Source organism: Rana temporaria, chromosome 6 (assembly GCF_905171775.1).
Source record: "Rana temporaria chromosome 6, aRanTem1.1, whole genome shotgun sequence".
NCBI lineage: Eukaryota > Metazoa > Chordata > Amphibia > Anura > Ranidae > Rana > Rana temporaria.
This window is the reverse complement of record NC_053494.1, coordinates 72,263,479-72,278,756: the sequence shown is the minus strand read 5'-3', so window position 1 is coordinate 72,278,756 and position 15,278 is coordinate 72,263,479. Positions and strand designations below refer to the sequence as shown.

General features: G+C 44.7%; 1 long non-coding RNA gene across 1 annotated transcript; it reads right to left on the bottom strand.

Annotated features, from left to right (window-relative positions):
- Positions 1-7,258: 7,258 nt before the first annotated feature.
- Positions 7,259-9,984, bottom strand: LOC120944475. Its single transcript, XR_005750387.1, has 4 exons — positions 9,873-9,984; positions 9,643-9,713; positions 9,445-9,550; positions 7,259-7,385 (listed from the first exon to the last, which is right to left on the bottom strand). It is a non-coding gene; the product is annotated as an uncharacterized LOC120944475 (long non-coding RNA).
- Positions 9,985-15,278: the final 5,294 nt, after the last annotated feature.

Here is a 15,278-nt window from a genome sequence, read left to right as displayed (position 1 = left end):
TTAAATAGCACACGTGCACTAACAGCAACTGCGTTTATGTGCAATTAAATAGCACACGTGCACTAACAGCAACAGCGTTTATGTGCAATTAAATAGCACACGTGCACTAACAGCAACTGCGTTTATGTGCAATTAAATAGCACACGTGCACTAACACTGAGTACTATGTTTAAGTGTAAACTAAACAGCATGCAGGCAATACACCACGTTAGAGCACTGCAGCTAACACAATCTACTGCCTGACAAATAGGAATAGCTAACCTAGCTAAGCTATACAGTGTATAAATATATGTACAACGCCTAGGATGTATATATATCCTCTACACACTGTGGGCCGGATTCAGATACATTGGCGTATCTGTCCGATCCACGTAACGTATCTCCGGTGCGTTACGCCGCTTTAACTTTGGGCGCAAGTTCTTCATGGGGAATTCAAATGGGGATGTAGGGGGCGTGTTTTATTTAAATTTTGTTTGACCCCGCGTTTTTGACGTATTATTTGAACGGCGCATGTGCCGTCCGTAAAATATCCCAGTGTGCATTGCTCTAAATGATGTCGCAAGGACGTCATTGTTTTCAACGTGAACATAAATTATGTCCAGCCGTATTCGCGAACGACTTACGCAAACAGCGTAAAATTTCAAAACTTGGCGCGGGAACGACTGCCATACTTAACATTATAAAAAAACGGGAAAAACACTGCGCTAAACAAAAAATTTAAAATGCTGCTAGTACCAAAAATATAGATACAAATATTTAAGCAAAATAAAGAAAAGAAGAGGTACAGCGCAAATTCTAGTGTATAGAAATTCTGATGTGACACCAAAAATTTCCTGGCGTGACACAAATAAGTGAAGGTGACACAAAATCGTAAGGTCAATTGCTATGCATCACTGAAACTAAACAATTGACTATAAATAAAAATGCACGTGAAAAACAAAAATAACTTGTAAATGAAAATAATATATGAATGTGTATAAAGTCTGTGAATGAATGAGATTGTGCAAGCAAAAAAGACTACAGGTGAGGTATTAGTCCATATGCTCCTAGATATATTAAAGAAAACTTCTTTAAAAGAGTGAACTTCACAGCGAATGTCTTCAGAGAAAAGGATAGTACAGGGCTGACACAACCTTCCACCAAGGCACACCTGAGTGACAAAACAATGCCCTTACCAGATGTGGAGACCACAACGGTGGTCAGACTGGACCCGGGTATAATTAGAGTCACCCAAATGACTGTATGTAGCACACTGGATCTGCTTCAAGCTATTTCCTATCGGTCAGAACGGATGAATGGCTCAGATGCAAAAAGAAAAGAAAAGGGCCCATAGTGCAACTTTGCAAAACAATTTAATGATCGAAGTAAAATATTGCACTTACAGATAGGTGGAGAATCATATTTTGCGTGGCCTGCATTCTGACGTTTTTTACGCTAACCTGAACTGACCCAGGAAGGGGAAGCCATAGAGGACGCCGAGATCCAGCTTTTGAAACCGCACTTTGTGCACCTTATTGGGCTTATGATTCATATATTCATATATATTCATATATATTCATATATTCATATATTGTTTTCATTTACAAGTTATTTTTGTTTTTCACGGGCATTTTTAGTTAAAGTCAATTGTTTAGTTTCAGTGATGCATAGCAATTGACCTTACGATTTTGTGTCACCTTCACTTATTTGTGTCACGCCAGGAATTTTTTGGTATCACATCAGAATTTCTATACACTAGAATTTGCGCTGTACCTCTTCTTTTCTTTATCATACTTAACATTAGCTACCCCTCATATAGCAGGGGTAACTATACGCCGGAAAAAGCCGAACGCAAACGACGTAAAAAAAAAACGCCGGGCGGTCGTTCGTTTCTGAATCGGCGTAAATGCTCATTTACATATTCGTCGCGTAAAGTTACGGAAGCGCCACCTAGCAGCCAGCCGGGAATTGCAGCCTAAGATCCGACGGTGTAAGACACTTACACCTGTCGGATCTTAGGGATATCTATGCGTAACCTGATTCTATGAATCAGGCGCATAGATACGACGGCCGGACTCAGAGATACGACGGCGTATTAGGAGATACGCCGCTATATCTTCTTTCTGAATCCGGGCCTCTAAATTTAACTAAACTGACTAGCCTGCCTGCTCTATCTATCTATCTATCTATCTATCTATCTATCTATCTATCTATCTGGTAGAAAAGACACTGGCCCAGATTCTCGTAGATTGGCGTATCTTTGTGCGGGAGTAACGTATCCTATTTATGTTACGCCTCCGCAACTTAGACGGGCAAGTGCAGTATTCTCAAAGCACTTGCTCCATAAGTTGCGGCGGCGTAGCGTAAATAGGCCGGCGTAAGCCCGCCTAATTCAAATTTGGAAGATGTGGGCATGTGTTATGTAAATGTTATGTGACCCCACGTAAATTACGCTTTTTACGAACGGCGCATGCGCCGTCCGTGGACATATCCCAGTGTGCATTGCTCCAAAGTATGCCGCAAGGATGTATTGGTTTCGACGTGAACGTAAATGACGTCCAGCCCTATTCACGGACGACTTACGCAAACAACGTAAAATTTTCAAAATTCAACGTGGGAACGACGTCCATACTTAACATTGGTACGCCGCATGTACGCCTCATATAGCAGGGGTAACTTTACGCCGGGAAAAGCCTAACGTAAATGGTGTATCTGTACTGCGTCGGCCCGGGCGTACGTTCGTGAATTCGCGTATCTAGCTGATTTACATATTTCTAGGCGTAAATCAGAGTACACGCCCCTAGTGGCCAGCGTAAATATGCAGTTAAGATCCGACGGCGTAAGAGACTTACGCCGGTCGGATCTAATACAAATCTATGCGTAACTGATTCTATGAATCAGGCGCATAGATACGACGGCTCAGACTCAGAGATACGACGGCGTATCTGGAGATACGCCATCGTATCTCCTTTGAGAATCTGGGCCACTGTGTCTCTCTCTAGCTCTCTTTCTCTAACTGACTGACTGTCTGCTGTGGTCTGTAACAACGCCGCAACACACTACACGCGGCCGCCTTGCAGGCGGCCTTATATAGTGTGGCGCTTGTACTAAACCCCCTGGGCCATAATTGGCCAAAGCCACCCTGGCTTTGGCCAATTATGGTTCTCCGTTTTTTGCGCGCTGTGATTGGCCAAGCATGCAGGGTCATAGTGCATGCTTGACCAATCATCAGCGCGTACGGGCCTTGAGTGAAACTGGGTGTAAGGGACAGCCTTGAATGAGGCTACCATCTTTTCCAATAATCTCACGCATAGACGGATGGAAGACCTTTTCTTTGCCTTTATCACTCGGACCAAGTCTCCTATGGCTTCTGCCTTTGGCTTGGAAAGTAATACCTTGCTTTGGGACGTGTCTATAATCATGCCCAAATACTCCAGCCTTCTTTGAGGCTGCAAGGAGGATTTTTCCAGATTGAGGACCCAGCTTAGGGACTCTAAATATTCCATGGTGCTGTGCACATTGTGGCCCAAGCGTGCAGCGGACTGATCGATGATCAACAGATAGTCAAGATAGGCTGTTACTGCTATACCTCGTGCCCTTATGCCGCGTACAGACGGTCATTTTTTGTGATGAAAAAAAATGACGTTTTGAAAAACGACACAAAAAATTTGAGCATGTTCGAATTTTTTTTGGTTGTTTTTCTGAAGACATAAAACAACGTTTTCCCCACACACTGTCATTTTGAATGACGTTTTCAAAAACGTCATTTTTTTTCATCACAAAAAATGACCGTCTGTATGCGGCATTAGTCTTGCTAGGGCCAGGGTCAGTATCTTTGTGAACACTAAAGGTGCTGTGTGCCAGCCCGAAAGGAACGGCCACAAACTGAAAGTGGCACTGATCCACCGCAAACCTTAGAAACCTTTGGTGAGCGGGGAATATTGTCACATGTACAGTGGGTGACCGCGATATTGTGTCAATCTCGCTCCCTTTCTCGGCGAGATTGACCACCTACGAGCCCCATCGCTGGAGCCAGCGCCGAGCCGACTTGCCGCGATGGAGACAAAGCCGTCATAGAAGCGACGGGGATCTGACTTGGATTCCCGCCAATTTTAGCCGCGGCTTTTGGTATGAATCTTGAGGGGGAACTCCATGCCAAATTTTAAATAAAAAAACGGCATGGGGTCCCCCCCCCCAGGGGCATACCAGGCCCTTAGGTCTGGTATGGGTTGTAATGGAGAACACCCCTATGCCGAAAAACCGGCATGGGGGTCCCCCCACAACCCATACCAGACCCGTATCCAAAGCATGCTGCCCCGGCCGGTCAGGAAAGGAGTGGGGACGAGCGAGCGCCCCCCTCCTGAGCCGTACCAGGCCGCATGCCCTCAACATGGGGGGGTTGGGTGCTCTGGGGCAGGGGGGGCGCACTGCGGCCCCCCCACCCCAGAGCACCCTGTCCCCATGTTGATAAGGACTTCTATGTCCTCTGTTTCTTCTTTGGGATCTCGGAAATCCCCGCAGGCTGAATGCTCCTTTCCAGTTCATCCCTTGCTGGATAAACTGATGTATGATGACTGGGTTCACCCAGATAAACAGTTTTCACCTCCTAAGCATTTTTCCCTCTTTTACCCTATGGAGGAAGGTTTCACTAAGAAATGGGGGGTACCTGCTATTGATGAAGCTATTTCTTGTGCAAACAAAAACCTGACCTGTCCTATAGACAATGCACAGGGTTTTAAGGATCCAACTGTTAAAAAGCTGGAGTCCCTATTAAAAGCCTCTTGCTCCATGGCTGGGGCTGTAGTACAACCTGCAATTGCAGCTATACAGTGTCCTCAGGCTACAAGCTAGAATTCAGAAAACTTTTGCCACCCCGTTTTCTGAGATCAAGAGTTGCCAAAGATCCAGAAAAAAGAAGGCCTTTACTGTTGGCCTTGGAACACCTGTTGTCCCAAGGGGGCTCACTGCACAACCTGATGCCGTATAGGAGTCTTAGGTTTCCCTGGTTCAATCCACAGGAATGCTTACAGCCCACAGCTCTGTGTCCATGCCGCTTTACAGAAGGCTTCTGGCGTGCTGGGCTATAAATCAGCCTATTGGCGCCTAAACACAGATGATCCGTGTCTGTGCACGGGCACTAGCAACCACGGCCCTTCCCCTCTCCATCTCTCTTTAAGACAGCTAAAAGTGTGCTCCCGGTTTGTGCATGCGCGCCGCTGTCATAGCGGCGCCCAGAGTGACGAGGAAAGGGGGGAGAGATTACTGGGGGCATCATCGGGGACCCCTGTATGCGTTTTGTGGCAGAGCCTGCAGCGGAGGAGGTGAGTGGCGTTTAAATTGACCGACTTCACTGAGCTTGTTCCTGGATATGTAACGATATGTAAGAATACACCAGGTATGCACTTACTCCCTCCAGTGGTGAAAACCAGGAAAGACATCCTACTCACAGAAGATACATATAAAATTAATTATCCTCTTATCTTATCCACAAAAAAGATACCTGCTCCTGCCAGGGATGTGGATGGGCGGATCTAGACTCATAAATGTACTCCTTTAATGTTCCCCGCCCAAACTCTGTTAATGGAAAGATTCTCCCAAAAGGGACTTTGGCTCCTGGAAGGAGCTCAAAGGGACAGTCGTAGGCCCAGTGGGGCTGAAGGGTCTCCGCTCCCTTTTTAGTAAAAATGTCCGTAAAGTCATGATAGGCTTTCGGGACAGATTGGCATATTTCTGTGTCGGTTTCTAGGCACAACAGGGTAGGTGGTTCACAGGCATTTTTCCCCAGTGGCCAAATTGATATGTGGATTGTGGGACTGCAGGCGCAGCATGCCAAGGATGACTGAGAACAAGGGTGAGGCAATGATATCCAAGCGTAACAGTTCTTGGTGTAAACTAGCAATGGTGACAGGTAGTGGAGTGGTTTCCTGCATAACTTGTCCAGACTTAAGAGCTGATCCGTCAGCTAGATAAATAGAAAGGGCCAAATCCACAAAGATCGTGCCTAACGTAATTTTTTCCATTTAGGTTACACTGCCTTAAAATTTCTACCTAAGTGCCCGATCCACAAAGCACTTACCTAGAAATTTTGGGCTGTGTAACTTAAATTCCGCCGTCGCAAGGCGTTCCTATTCAAATGGGGGCGATTCCCATTTAAATTAGGCGCGCTCCCACGCCGGCCGTACTGCGCATGCTCGTGACATCATTTTCCCGACGTGCATAGCGCAAAATTACGTTACACCGAGCTTTGTGGATTGCGACGGGTCAATAAAGTTGCGTCGGGAAAAAAAAAAATATACGGCGGGAATATTTTTTTTTTAAATTTTAAAAAAATCGCGTCGCTGGACAGAAAGGTCTGCTTTTACATGGTGTACTAACTTTACACCATGTAAAAGCAGCCCTAATTTTGCATATGCAACTTAGTACTTACGGAGAAAAAACTAAGCTGAAAAGGTTTGTGGATCTCCGTAAGTGCTAATTTGCATTCCCGAGGCGGCATTTCGACACGAAATGCCCCCAGCGGCGGATGCGGTACTGCATCCTAAGATCCGGCAGTGTAAGTCCCTTACACATGCCGGATCTTCTCCCTAACTATGGAAAACTGATTCTGTGGATCAGTTCCATAGTTAGGAACAGGGATACGACGGCGTTACAGCAATTACGCCGTCGTATCCCTTTTGTGGATTTGGCCCAAAGTCCTTATTACTTGAACAGTAAAGAAATCTGGTGTTTGGCTGCAAAGCATGAGTTCATGAAGTAGCTACAGGCTCCAGACTCAATAATGGCGGAGACTTGTAAAGTCCTTCATTATATAAAAGTAGAAAATATATATAGAGCTTGCACAGATGGAACTTAAAGTGGAAGTTCACCTAAAAATAAACTTTTAACATTGCATTTATGAGATTAATGACATCATACCCGGAAGCGGCAGTGAGAACACATATAGGAAACGGTATGTACGGATGTATTTTTTAAAAAAAAACAGCCGATTCTAATTGTCATTAATCTCATAAATGCAATGTTAAAAGTTTATTTTTAGGTGAACTTCCACTTTAACAAAGTAGCCAAAAGCATTACCGTCCCTGGTAGAAAAATGAATATGTGTTCCCAATTAAGGGATAGGGCGTGGGACTATGCGAATGCAAATTGGGTATGTCTAAAGAATTATCAGAAGGTCAAAGGTAATAGCTCTGGAACCACAGAAACCATATAGCAAGGACAAAATTTGTATATAAAAAATATATAATTTGAATAATACACATTAACTAAGTACAAACAGAGCTAAAAAACATGATCATATGAAAGATTTAATTTCACCATTGGTTGATTTATATAATGTTATTTACAGTTCTTCCTACATGTTTCGCCCATTCGGGCTTCCTCAGGGAAACGTATGTATATAAAACAATCTATAAATAAACAGATAAAGATTTAATGAGACATTGCAAAAATATAAACATTTATATCATACTGGTCAAAACATTGAAGTCACAGTTACTCAGCGGGTAAACGTGACCAGTAAATTGGTCATATAATACAATATGCATAGACTTATGTGACAAAAATAGTTATGACAAGAAAAGATTTACTCAAAAATTACAGCCTGAACAAAGGGAAGAAAAGTTATTTATGTCTGTCATTATTCTCTTAACGCACATTCACACAGAGCACATAAGGACCTCAATGATGATCGTGATTCGCAGGCCACAGAGTAATCTATCAAAGTTGCTGGGTGGTATTGCAACATGCGACTGGATAAAGAAAAGTGGGTTATGTGAAGCCCGTCAGTCCTAATGGGGAGTATATAGAGGCAGATTTATGATATGATACTATTTGTGATCAGATCTTAGATCGCCAAAAAGAAAAGGAAAAGGTAAATAGGGAAATTGCATCTGGAGAAATGAAAAGGAGTATATAAAATTAGATTAAAGGTGCTTAATTTGAAGGATTAATATTAAAGAAGTTTACATTGTCAATAATTGAATAATCAAGTACAAAAGGGGAGTTACTGAGTGCTCCTAATACTGAGCATTGTCAAGAAATGTAAAAAATGTCCAAATAAAATAAATTAAATATATATTGTATACTATCTAGGGTTGTCCAGATACCGATACTAGTATCGGTATCGGGACCGATACCGAGTATTTGCGGGAGTACTCGTACTCGCACAAATGCTCCCGATACCTAAATAGAATACTTTTTTTGTATTTATCAACATGTTCTATGAAAATTCTTTGAGTTTTTTACTACTGCGTGACAAGCAAATAAAACATGTTTATTCATTTTTACTCATTTTTATTCTTTTATAATGTCTTGAGTTAGAGTTCTTCATAATTCTAAAGAAAATATCCTTAGTCTGTATTGTGGTTTGAAAACTGTCACATGACATTTAAAAAAAGTATCGGTATTCGGTATCGGCGACTACATGAAAAAAAGTATCGGTACTTGTACTCGGTCCTAAAAAAGTGGTATCGGGACAACCCTAATACTATCGCTTATATATTTATTATTGACTATGTTCAATCAGTATTAAACGGACAATGACCAAAAAAGGTTCCTCCCTAATTAACCACATTGATTGCAATAGTGATTGACTCAATGGATAACAGACAATGGAGAATCTAAATGTCTGCTACTTGTAAATGTAAATAATTGCAAATATAGGGCCAGATCCACAAATAGCGGGCGTAACTTAACTTTTCCCATTTAAGTAACTGCTGCAAATTGTCCAAGTTAGTGCCCGATCCCCAAAGCACTTACCTAGAAATTTGCAGCTGTGTAACTTAAATCTGTCCGGCGCAAGGCGTGCCCAATCTAATGGGGCGAGTCCCATTTAAATTAGGCGCGCTCCCGCGCCGGACGTACTGCGCATGCTCCCGACACGATTTTCCCGACGTGCTTTACGTTGCGCCGAGTTTTGAGAATCGCGACGGGTGTAAAAGAAAAAAAAAGAGTTGCGGCGGGAATTTTTTTTTTTTTTTTTAAATTTGACAGCGATGCGGGAAAGAAGGGTCTACTTTTACATGGTGTACTAAGTTTACACTTTGTAAAAGCAGCCCTAATTTTGCGACGGCAAACTAACACTTACGGAAAAAAAACGAAGGGAAAAAGCTTTGTGGATCTCCGTAAGTGCTAATTTGCATACCCGACGCAAAATTTCGACAAGAAATGCCCCCAGCGGCGGCCGAGGTACTGCATCCTAAGATCCGACAGTGTAAAAGTATTACACCTGCCGGATCTTAGGAATATCTATGCGTAACTGATTCTGTGAATCAGCCGCATAGATAGAAACAGGGATACGACGGCGTATCAGTAGATACGCCTGCATATCCCTTTTGTGGATCTGGCCCATAGATTCTATGATTTTTCAACAATATAATATATATAGTGTGGCCTGTTGCTCACAAAAGGCATGAAAAAAGGAAATATATTAAGCAGAAATAGGTAGGGTATACCAGATGGACTTACATGGGAAAATTTTCAATAGCATGGATATAGTTGGGGAAGCCGATAATAAGCTAGCGCACACAGCGATATAATATTTGCCACCTGGTGAATGAGCCAAATCGGCAGTCTAGAAAATATATATATTTATATCCATGATGTAAAATAGGTTACAGTCAAATGGGGTTTAGATAATGCAATAGTGTGTGCAAAATAAAGTACCTCTTATTTTGTCTCCGAAGGGAGAGTGTTAATGAACACTCAAATCCTCAATGGAAGGTGAAGAGAGGCAGCTGAAGCAGAAATCGGTAAACAGTGCCAGATGAAAGGAAAATAAAAAGAAAGAAAATGCATTGAATTGCAAGTGTCATATGAAACTGTGTATCACTCTCAAAGATGAAAAGTATGAACGAAAATTAGTGGGTTGCAAGGAGAAAAGGGAAAACTGTTACCTTTAATCTCAGCTAGTGTGCGCACGGTCTTCCCCTAATGGCCTGAGCGGCTTGTATGTGCTTGCAGGGCTCATATATAGTCCCCCAGCGCTCTGATGTAGCACACGTCAGAGCGCTTTAGTGGGCGGATTATGTGCGTCATAGGGGGTGTCCGTTGTCCACCTCCCATGAAAGCCGCGCCGGAGTCCCGCCCATGTTCACACAAACAGGGCGTGATAACATGCCCCGTGGGCGGGGGCATGAGAGCAGTAATTGGTCTCAATACTGATGTAAGGTCAGCGCGGCATAAAAGCACTATGCGATCGGGTGAGCACAGCACCATAGCCTCCGCTATGGTCCAGCGACTGGTGGTCACCCCTAGGCGCCCAACTACTAGGGCTGACAGGCAGTGTCACACACACACACGTAACTGATCCAAGGAAGGCCGCTGATAGAAATAGGTCTGGGCATATGTGTAGTGTGGATACGAATGAATGCGATCATCAGAGGATACAAGGGATGTCTCTCTGTCTGTAAGAAAAGATAAATGACAGAGATATATCAATACAGTGAATACTAATATAGGCTTACATCATCAAAAATGAGGATCACAGAACTTCCCAAAGGGGACAGCGCCAGAAATGCAATGGATGTATACCATATGCTGGCGATATCTCTTTAGAATGGATAATGTATTAACCCTTTAAAAAGAAGATAATATATTAACCCTTACCAAATTACGAAATGGTCTTGTTATAGGCATAATGTTTTCTCGTCTTCATGATGTTGGCTATTAATGAAGACTAAGATTGAACTAAATAAAAACATTAAAAGTAAAACCAAACCAACCCTCTTTGTGATAGGGGCAGTGGATTGGAGCCTAGAAACATCATAGGTGAATCCGTTAAAGTTACACCAAACTGGGGAAGTGGAAAGATGACATATGGCAGGTAAAGAATGGCACAGAAGGACAAGATATGAATATATTATAAACCAACACCCTGAGGTGTGGTTCATAGTAGGGAGGAGCAGAGATTAACTGTGTTGACTCAGATGTTAGAGTCTGAAACGCAGAAATAAATAAACAATGTGTGGTATAGTGGGCCATCTAAGGTGGAGATGACTATTACAAATTACAAAAAAGGTTTGTAACTTATACTTTCGTTGAGGCCAGGATGTAAGGTGGCCTTGAGGGTATAAATCCATCGGGCTTCTATTTGTAAAAGGCATTTGTCCACCTCGCCCCCTCTATCATTGGGTGCGATGTGGGAGAGAGCAAAAAAGCCCATCATCCTTAGATCATGGCCATGAAAAAGGCCCATGTGTCTACTGATCGGGGTTTCCAATAGTTTTTTAGTTACAGCTGATACATGGTCGCGTATTCGACAGAAGAAATTACGCTTGGTTTTACCAATGTAAAACGCACTGCAATTGCATTTCATCATATAGATGATACCTATGGTTTGACATGTGGCTCTAAACCTGGGTGTGCATATGTCACCATTAGGTAAGCATATACTGTTCCCTTTAATGATGTATCGACAGTAATTGCACTTAGTGCAGGGAAAGGTACCGGTGTGTGTAGGTTTAGGTCCTATCTGAATGTAATAGTGGCTGGACACTGCACTATCGCGTATTGATCGAGAACGTTTAAACGTAATTTCTGGGTAGCTATTGATGGATCTACTGATTTTGCTATCAGAAGTTAAAATATACCAGAATTGATTATATATCTTTCTTATTTTATTATGTTGTCTGTTGTCCCGAGTAAATACTCTAGTAGTGTTGGAATTCTTTTTGTCTTTTGGCATGTATAGAAGTGCATTATGGTCTTGGCAGTTTACCCTGTTAAAGGCTTTTCGCAAACAGCTCTAGCGTATAGTTGTTTTGCTTCCTGCAAAAAGTCACTTTGCTTAGAGCAGTTTCAATCGCAAGTATTGAATGTATGGTATACTGGCAACCAGCGATTTTGGGTGCGAGCTAGAAGCGTGGAGCATGCTATTCCCTGCTCTGGGTTTTCTGTATAGTGTTGAACATAGGCGACCATTGATGTCAACATAAAGTTCCACGTCAAGAAAAGTAATCTTTTTCTGGCTGCAATTATGGGTGAATTTGAGATTATAAGTGTTCACTTGTAGCTGGTTCAAAAAGATATCCAGACCCTCCTTTGATCCAGCCCAAACCATAAAAACGTTGTCAATATATCTATGCCACGTCAGCACATTTGCCAGAGGTACATCATTGTCTTCACCTCCAAAGAGGTCGCGCTCCCACCCCCCCAGGTACAGGTTGGCATTGGAGGGGGCACAGCCCGCCCCCATAGCCACACCCTGCACCTGGAGGTAGTGGGAGCGCTTGAAGAGAAATACATTACTTGTTAAAATAAATTCCAACATTTCAGCAATGAAGTTATTATACTTCTTTGAATCTTTGTCTTGTTCACTGAGAAAGCTTCTGATAACTTGTATCCCATGTGAATGAGGGATGGAATTATAGAGGGCTTCGATATCTATAGCAACTAGCCAAGCATCCATGGGGATTACAAGCAAGTCTGTAATTTTCAAGAGATCTATGGTGTCTTTCACATAGGAAAAAAGTCCCCATACATGAGGATATAAGTACTCATCAATAATTCTACTCGCATTCTCAGTTAGTGAACCACAGCCTGAGAAGATGGGTCGTCCTGGTGGTGGAGAGACGCCCTTATGCACCTTAGGGAGTGCGTAAAAGTCCTTCCTGGAAGCTGCAACAAGATAGAGAGCGCAATACAGGCACAGGTTATTCAACCTATGACCAACGTTCTTCCACTGTAAGGGCAGAGTACCCCCAATTGCATGGGTTCAGTTGTGTCAGGTGCGGAAGCTGGCTGTGCTGAAGGAGCCAGGTGAGCGTAACGGGTCCTGTTGCCCTCTCCGATCTTCACTCCTTCAGGCGCCGGTCAATCTGTATGGATAAATTGACTAGTGCATCCAAGGTCTGGGGTACCCCAACTTAGCGACGTAGTCTTCCGCCACCCTGTGTTTTTTGCTGTAGGGTATGCAGCGTAGCTTCTGCGGTTGCAGAAAGCTGAGGGTCCTCGAAAAACTGGGCCATAGCATCAAAAAGGTGGTCAGGTTAGTTAAAGCTTCTGATTTCTGTTCCAGAAGGTGGTGAGCCCAGGTTTGGAAGCAGGGAAACTATGAAGCCCACTTTAGTGGCTTCTAGGGAGAAGGTACGTGGCTGTAGAACGATATATAGTGCACATGCATTGCGGAACGCAACGATATATAGTGCCCTACTTTCAGTACGGGCACTACCCAAAAGTTAGTGGGGATTGGGAGGCTTAGTTTTACTCCCATTCACAAATTATGGAAATTTAGGCTGCTGTCCATTCCAGAATTTGTCCTGTAGGTCAGTCTGCGCTCCAGGGGTACGTTGACACCCCTGGGCGGCAGTTGGTGCTAGAGGGATTCTGGCAGACCCACCTGCTCCCAGCAGCCTTTTAGAGGAGTCTTCCGTTGTTGGGCATGCTGGGGGGGATATATCTGGGGCAGCCGCTTTTGGCGGGCTCTGTTTTGCGGAACCCGAGTTCCAGGCGCGGTACCCACCTTCAGGGTACGCGCATCCATGGGCCCTGCCACCGTGTCCTGCCATGCTGAGGCCGGGTACAATGCTGAGCCTCTTCCTACTATTGAAAGGGGCCCCAGCGACTTGCTGGGTCCCTACCTTCTGCTGAGAGGATCCTAAGCTGGGAGCTGTGCGATGGGTGATTGGCCCGGGAGAACCTAGAACCAGAGGTTATTCAGGAGGCCCAGACGAACCATCGGGGATCCGTTTACCACACCGTATGACAGGTATGCTCAAGCTGTCAGTGGGTGACATTGACTGAACTGACTGGGAGCATTTGCTTAAACTGTTTTATCACAAATCCAAAATTATCCAGCCTGTGGCAGAGGCCCTAAGTCAGGCCTGTGGCAGAGGTCTGTTTCCTCCCAGTGATTTATAAGTGACGCTCCGGCTGCCAGGCCTGAGATAGCTGCCTGTCCGGGGGCACTTTACCCACCTGGATTGGGGTGGCGACGAATTGAGCTACACTATTGCTGAGAGCAGGCTTGCTCTCTCTGAATATCCAAGGCCTGATACTAAAAGTTCCTCTACGCTCATCAACCTTCTCTATCATGTGCCATGTTTATGTTGGCCAGGTTGGGCCTTGGAGTAAAGCATTGAAAAACTGAATTGGTGTCTGGACACTTGCTCTTTGCTCACACTCACAGAAATAACCCCTAGACCAAGTCAAGAAGGTAACTTAGAATGCCGGTCCCAAAACTAATCAGCGGCTTTTTCGGGGGTGAGTGCTACACGTGGGGGCTCGTCCGGGATTGTGGCTGTTGCTACTGACAACCAGAGAAAGTATGAGTGCGATTTAAAAAGGGACGAATAGCGTTAAGTGTCCTGTAAAAACTGTCCGGCAGCGAGGGGGTTAACCTCGCACCGCTGAGCCTGGGCGTACGTACAAATTGGTGCGCGCCAGCAACGTGCCTGGACAGGTTTTCCAAGTGGGAGGAGCCACCCTCCCCTGCGTGCATTTTTCCCCAGTGATTTTGCGCCACCTAGAGAGGGAACGCCCATTGGCATGCCAAATTGCCAGAACCACCCTCTCCTTTGACCGGAACGGTTCGCTGCTGAGAATGACCGAGACTTTGAAGGCCACAGCTGCATTAAGGCGCCTTACTACTGCGCCAAGGTTACATACTGAGCCTGTGGGACTTGGAATGTCTGTGAAAGACACAGGGATCCGACTGTCCACAGCGGGACAGTTTGTTTTGCTGTCCTCCGGAGGAACTGAGATGCTGGGCCTCCTGTGTCCCCGGTGCGGGGGACTGGCCATTCATTTTTTGCCATTCGTCCGATGCCTGCAATGTCGGGCGCCCTTGTTCGCCACCATGTCGGTGGCTGGACCCCCGCAGGAATATCGGGTGAACCTATCCTCGGGAGCTGTTGCCGCGGAGGAGGAGGAGAAGGCCTCATGGCCGGAGACCTTTCTCACCGAGGTGAGCGGGGAGCCAGAGGCCCTTGATGACGAGAGTACCGTCGCCTCCTCTAGGAAAGTTTTACCGTCGGCTGCCAAGATTGTCTACTCCCAGGGGGTGAGCACATTGAATGAATCGGGGAGGCTGAGCGATGTTGTGGCCCGCGCGGCCAGCTTACCCATGAGGCCAACCACACAGATGCAACCCCCGTGCGGAGCATGACTGTTGCGGAGAAATCCCCTGGACGGATTGACTTTAGGTTGGCCTAGCCTAGCCTGTTTAGGCTACACCGGCCTAATCTGTAGAGCAAAGTTGATGATTCACCAAGATTTTGCACTCCAATGTGCACCGGCCAAACCTAAAGTTGGAGGCTTAAGTCGGTGCAAGTGGAAGTGGGTGTCAACTTATGTAAATGATT